General features: G+C 45.7%; 1 long non-coding RNA gene across 1 annotated transcript; it reads right to left on the bottom strand.

Annotated features, from left to right (window-relative positions):
- Positions 1 to 3,089: 3,089 nt before the first annotated feature.
- On the bottom strand, positions 3,090 to 5,495 carry LOC125683959 (uncharacterized). Its single transcript, XR_007373178.1, has 3 exons — positions 5,288 to 5,495; positions 4,435 to 4,485; positions 3,090 to 3,411 (listed from the first exon to the last, which is right to left on the bottom strand). It is a non-coding gene; the product is annotated as an uncharacterized LOC125683959 (long non-coding RNA).
- Between the last annotated feature and the right edge of the window lie 352 nt (positions 5,496 to 5,847).

The following is a 5,847-nucleotide window of genomic DNA, read 5'->3' as shown; positions in this document are numbered from 1 at the left end:
ACAGCCAACCTCTGAAAAATAGTAAATCTGAAGGGAAAATCCTTTTTTTTTTTTTTTTTTTTCCATTCATTAAAAGCATTACAAATGACCTTTACCTGCTGCAAACATAATCCATTAATAATGTGCCTTGTGCTGGACAGATGATGGGGATCTTCCGCCTGAGGATTAAGGGATTGTGCAAACTCATCACTGCTGACGCACTGAGAAAACGTTTACATTTCTTCAACTCACAGGTGGGACCATCCTCAGAGGTGCTAACACCTATAGCAGGGTGCACATCCATCTTGTGCTCACCTTGCTTTGAAAAGCTTAGCTCGAGTGTTGGAGTTTTTGTGTTTGCTGAGAGTGCGGTGGGCTCATTGCTGGTGTGATCCTGGAAGGGCTGTGCTGGGCTGCAACACAGACGGCGTGGATTTCCCAGCTGTGAGTGAATGGGAAGAAGGCAGAGGATGTTCACTTGTCACCCTCATCCATCTCAGCTCGCTGAAGTTGCTATTGCAAATAGAAGTTAAATGTTGAGAATGTACCAAGCAGCGCAGACAAAACCTCACACGCTGCTATTCTTACAGCTGAGGCAGCTTCATGGAGACTGGGACGTGTCAGGGTGATTTATCACACAGCTTCTGGAGAAAATAAACAATTCTGGTGGCAGAAAAGAGCTTTCCTCATTGAAGAGCCATCAGATTTGCCAGGACAGTAATGGGCCGGGGAGATGGCCCCGAGGGATGGGCAGAGGCATGAGGAAGCTGCCGGGTGAATGGGCAGCAAGCAGGGCTGTCACTGCGCTCGGTGCTGCAGCAAACTTGGCAGAAAACTGATCTGCTCATTTTCCACTGTCAATCCTAGAAATACAAAGAAAATAAATAGTAGCTACTCTGTGAATGTAAGCCTATGTTTGGAGGGCTGGCAGAAAGGTGAGGGCTGCCCCAGTGCCGGGACCTCACAGCGTGCGGTTGCATTCTGCTTGGACGGCTCTTTCTGCACCCGTGTGATGAGCCCCAGTGGCTTCATGTGATAACCTGATGGGGATAGTGGGGCCCAATGGCACGTGCCCCATAAGAGATGCATTGTGAGTCCCATAGAAACCCTTAGCCTTCCTGATGGGGTTCTGATGAAGGCTCTGCCCTTCGGTCCCAGCTGTGCCCTCAGCACGGTGGCCTCCAAACACCATCACCTTCCTGCCAGCGACAGCTGCAGAAGTGTGTCCAGATCTTATGTTAGGTCTCATTAGGGGCTCATCCTGATAACATTCATTAGGCTTTTGAGGTTAATCTTCACAGATTCATGTCATATTTCTTGCTTAAACGACAAGCCTTGTTATGATCCCCTCTCTAAGTGAAAGGAACGCTGGCAGTGGCCCCATGAAGAGGTGGAGGTGGGACAGCCTGCAGCCCGGACCCTTTGCAGGCAAAGCTTTGTGTAGCCAATTAACGCAGGGTTAACTCTCAAGTTCAGCTGTATAATTACATCTGCCTTTTCTCCTTATATTCGTCTGGATTAATTACATCTGTGCTGCTGAACAATTCCTCCTAATTGCAGACAAAGAGCATCCTCCTTCACCCAGGGTGCGACAGGGCGGTGGGATGGCTGGGAGTAGTGAGACACTCCATTCAAGCTGTGCTAATTCTGCTCAAGATGAGGCCCATGTTTTCTTCCCTGGAAACTCATTATATAGGTTATCGGCTACTTAGAGCTGCCAATAATAGATGCTACTGTGCTGTAGCATTGTGCTTCCAGTGCCCAGACTGTTACCCTCATGAGAAAAGTGGGTTAGAGCAGTGAAAATAGTTCACCTGCTTCTCTGGTGACGGAGCAGAAGGTAAATCTGGGAGCCTCAGTGGGACTCAGGAGCTTTCTATTGCTTTTAACAAGTCAGCACAGTTTTTGGATGCGTGCAGATGGCGGTGGGGTGAGAGGGAAAGGAGTATTATTCACCCAGAGCAGCCTGCTGCTTTTTCTGGTTCCCAACCATCCATGCCACTGGATACTTATGACAACCACAGTGCTTTTTATTGTCTGGAGGGTTCTCCTGAGCATATTAACTACTTAAATCTCATTAAAATCTAGCAGGAGCCGAGTTCTGAAATCTCATTTGTCTTAAAGAGTATGAGGTTGTGTTTTTCAATTAAAGGAGGTTTTATCTCCTCTTCCTCTGGATGGCCTGTGCTGAGCAGGTTGCAGCACCCAGGACTCCACGTACTACTTGGCTCTGCAGTTTCAGAGCTGCTCACAAGGTACAGCTGGGCTAATAAGTGATGCTTCAGCCCATTATCGAGGAGGTATGGTGCATGGATTGAGTCAGTTAAGTGATTATATTGGGAATGTATGGGGCGATAAACGTCTCCCTTGCTCATAACCCAGTGGCTAATGCAAAGAGATACTGCTAGACTGCTCTGTTTCTGCTGGGCTCTACTGCATTTAAATTGCAATTAGGTTGTATATTTGAAGAAGAAGGGGAAAAAAAAGCACAATTCAGCTGCAGTGTAATTCAGTGAAGGTGAACTTCACCCCTGTTCTGCATTGGTTTACAAGGTGAGTGCTTCACAACCACCAGATTTTGACCCAGAGGGTTCGTTCCACCTTGACCTCCTGTGTCTGAAGGTAACGAGTTGTTCATTCTACTGGAAGCATCTGAAAGGCCTGCATACCTGGTGGTAGCTGTTTGCCTTTCCTGAGTGGGTTACCCTTAGTATCTCAGTGTCCTGAACTGCAGTCTGGACTTGGTGTGGAGCTGGCCCATTCTCTGAACCCCAAGTGCTCAGGTGAATTTAAATTCGGGCCTTTATATGCAGTGTGGTTGGATTAGACATGACCATTTGTCCTGGTCAGCCAGCATCCTTGCTGCAACATACAGGTCAGCCTGCCTCCAGCAGTGCCCTCTCCCCTTTTAACTGCTGAATTTGAAACACAATAGTCAGTTCTGCGAGACTTTTACAGAAAACCAAGGACAGGAAGCTGAATTTTTTGCTCTGCTCTTTTGAAGGCTGAGTTTTCTCATGGAATGAGGCAGTGGCAGGAAATGGAAGCAAAAAAAAAAATTAAAAAAAAAAAAAGAGTGGATCATCATACTTGGTACAGTCTGTAAGATTTTGAAAAAGCCATTTGATTCTTATCTATGGCAGTGATTGCCTTGCTCTGTCCTTAGAATCACACCTGTATCTGAGAGCGTCACTTGACTGTGTAATGTACATTTGCAGGTTATTGTAAAAGGCAAAGCATTGCTTTTGCTCATTAAAAAAAGAGACTTTAAGTTCTTTGCCCAGGTGGACAATACAGGTAGGTACCCAAGGCCAGGCTGATGCAGACAGCTGTGTTGAAGGTCCCTGGGCTCTGGCCTATTGCACAGCCCCACCTGCTTTGCTTTATCACTTCCCTCATCAGCCCAGCCAAGCTCCCAGATGGATTCTTGCCCTGAAATCAAAAGGGAATTTTTAATTAATATCTTTTCATTTGGAATTCGTAACTTTGAAACAATAGAACAATTACAGCATCTGAAACCCATGAGCCATTAATGAGGCTGTCATAAAGCTGCAGTGTCAGCTCAGAAGCTGCTCTCATTGCACACAGGAGGGTGGTCAGCAGCCCCAGGCAGGCGGTCAGGCACAGTGCTGCCAAACATGACTGCTCACCCCTTCATCTGAGAGATGGTTGTTCATTAAAGGGAAGAGAAAGCCATGAGAACACTGTTTGCCATCTGTAAATAGCCAATTCCTTCCAAAGTTCACATTCTTGCCTGGTGATTGATAGAGGAGTTCATGAATGCTTTAAATGCATATAACTAAGTGACAGCTGAAAAAGGTTACTTCCCTGTTTGGCAGTAACTGGCTTTATTAGGGATGGATTTGTGTGCATTTTGTCTTCTTTCATCTTTTACCCAGGTGAGCCAGTCCTAGCCTAGGAACTGCCCTGGGTATTTTTGCTTGAAAACTGTGTTAGTACCTCCTGCAACATCTCCCAGTGCCAGCTCTTCCCATGGGCGTGCTTGAGAGAGTACTGATGGGAGAAAAAGGTCACAGGAGAGGTGGGATGTTGAGAGAAAAGTGGGGATGTGAAGGAGAAAAGAGACTTTGCCCTCTTCTACAAAGAGCATGTGTGAGCTGAGGCAGTAAACAGAAGTGGATGCATGAGGGTGAACAGGAAGGAGGGATGAAGGCAGAGGATGTGGAAGAGCGAAAGATGGAAGAGAATGGAGGGTTCCTCTGGTCAGTTCTGTTTCTCACTGGGTAGTTCAGATGAACTAATATGAATTAAGGCCTCTTAAATTCTAAAGAGGAGGGTTTGTGACATAATCTAAAACGGTTTAACTAATCCACTTTAAAATTAATTTGGTTTAATTTTCCTTGGGGCCCCCATGTGGATATACTCTTAAATACCAAGAATAAATAACAGGTAACTCGGTTGTAAATCACCAGAAGTAATTGTGTACCTACTCACCTATTGTAAATCAGCAGTAACTCCAGTGGGGCTGATTCTCTTCTTGTATACCTGGAATAAATGAAGAGCAACTTGCTGTGAGTCAATAAAGCTAATTTTCCTTCTCTACTTCCCTGGATAAAACAATAGCGAGTCCAGGAGCAAGCTGAGAGAAATTCAAACCAAGGAGGTTCATATTTCAACTTCCGACAATAATTACCTGCTGGAACAACAGACCAAGGACTGTGATGGATTCTGTGTGAACGTGGGCTTTTTCTGTCAATATGAGGTAATTTTCTAAGAGAATAGCGAACATCCCATAAAAGGCTGAGATGGAGTTCTCATCTCTCCCTTGGTTCCTGTGTTTGCTGTTGCCATGGTCATGCTCAGAGGGGAAAGGTAGCATCTTAATAAGCCCTGCGTGGGGCTTATGGCTATGAAAAATAATGAGTGATAGCAGTGATGGTGGATCGTATGTAGTAATTTTTTCCTCTTCTGACAATACTGCCTCTGGCAAATGTACCACTCAAGTTGAAACGAATTCTGTGTTGCACGCTGAGGCTGAGCTCCATCCTACCGATGCAGTTTGTGCCAGTGTGAAATGTGACAGAGTCCAAACCAGCAGAAAACATAATTAGCAAAGCGAGTAGAATCCCCATCTGATGTCGTGGCACTTTGCACCCTATTGACACAGGAACGACCAAGTTGCACAGGCTGTTGAACAAAGCACCACCAGCATGGTTCTCAGTTTGATGGCAGAAAAGAAATGAACCGAGGTGCTGTAGCCCAAATGGCTGTAAAACTGCCCTGAAGGAGTGTTGGCTGAAAGAGGAGCTCCCATGTTTCCTTCCTCTTCAGGAACAGAAAAACTTACCGACAAGGAAGGGGTTCCTTCTTCCCAGTGTGACTTAGAGGAGGTGGTGGTCACTAGGTCATGTAAGTGAGGTCTGTTCTCTCCTTATCTCAGGCTGAGTGGATTGGGTTCAGCCCACAGGTTTCATCTTAAAGCATGGGATGCAATGTCTTGACTAGAAAATTGATCTGAAATCCTGCTCAGCCTTCCAGTAGAACCTCGGTGTGTCTGTGAGGTTCTCCTCCCTCCTTGGGTCTCCTCTCCCCTCTGCAGGAACAGATTGCAGCTGAAGTTTTTGTAACAATTTGGTTCAGCTGTGCTTTACTTTCTGAGCTCTTGGGTATGACTCAGAATTGATCTTCAAACTCTTCAGGGTTTTTCTTACTTGAGAGGATAAACTCAGCACTGCTCTCATTTGCAGGAGTACAATGCCAGATGCTATCCAGTCTGTAACCTTCAGGAAAGTGAATGCCTTGCTTTCGTAGCCTAGTGATAGGAAGGCCCAAATTGAAATTGAAAAGTGAAAAAAGACTGGTAACTTTATTGTCAAATACTATTGATCAGAGCTTGGCTGCCCTTTG

The sequence above is a fragment of the Lagopus muta genome, chromosome 23 (assembly GCF_023343835.1).
Source record: "Lagopus muta isolate bLagMut1 chromosome 23, bLagMut1 primary, whole genome shotgun sequence".
Classification (NCBI taxonomy): domain Eukaryota; kingdom Metazoa; phylum Chordata; class Aves; order Galliformes; family Phasianidae; genus Lagopus; species Lagopus muta.
The sequence above is the reverse complement of the archived record's forward strand: the minus strand, read 5'-3'. Positions and strand labels throughout refer to the sequence as shown.